Consider the following 920-nt stretch of genomic DNA (forward strand, 5'->3'; position numbering starts at 1 on the left):
GTTTATAACATAAAATAAGAATATATAGAAATATTTTACTTATACTTTATAAAGCTTGACCGATCGGAATCTTTTGAGGTCGATAAAATTGGTGGTAGATCGAATCATCTACTATCGATCAGCCTTTCGTCGTAGTACGTCGATCTTATCCTTTGCTCTCTTTAATCCGACGATCAATGCCACGTGCCGCGACTTTATTTACTCTCAGGTTCGGTGCGAACGAACGTAGAAAACTGGTCAGCCATGCTCGATAGAGAAAGGACGACGACGGGAGGAAGTTATCGGTAATTTCGAGTCGTTCGTCGAACGACTTGAAATCCGTGAGAGATGGATAAATGGGCAAGATTGGCATTGGAGTTAAGAGCGAAAGACGTACGTCGATGGACTCGTTCCATGGAAGAAAAGGAGAGAAGGAGTCCTGCGAGTTCCATCGTTTGGCTTTCGAATGCAATTGCTCGTCGTAAATCTCGCGGTAAAGTTTGTTGCACGCCAACCGGGCCGGAAGTTCCACCAGCTGCGATAGATCAGTCTTTTAATCTTCTGCCATTCGGGCATGATAACGACTGAAAGAAGTGACCGTCGTTCGGATTTAGAACGTTGTCTACGCTTCCTATTTGCTTTTTTCGATTGCTACTTCTCAATGAAAATGTTTAGTAGAATTATGACACGTGCAACATTGAGATAGTTAATGTTTATTCAGAAATGGGTAAAGGTCAATGATATCCGTGCGTAACTTGTTGCATTTTTAGCAACGATTATGTAAGCATCGATCGACGCAAATAGCATTGTATTGGCTAACGCTTTTACTCAGATTTATATTAAAGTTGCTGTAATGGTTTCTGGATTTTTCAATAATTTCGTTGCATTTTAAAGTTTTAAATGGGATCTCTTGACTGCCAAGCTTTGCTTTCTTTATACAT

This window comes from Ceratina calcarata, unplaced genomic scaffold (assembly GCF_001652005.2).
Source record: "Ceratina calcarata isolate Rehan_Ccalc_2016 unplaced genomic scaffold, ASM165200v1 scaffold255, whole genome shotgun sequence".
NCBI lineage: Eukaryota > Metazoa > Arthropoda > Insecta > Hymenoptera > Apidae > Ceratina > Ceratina calcarata.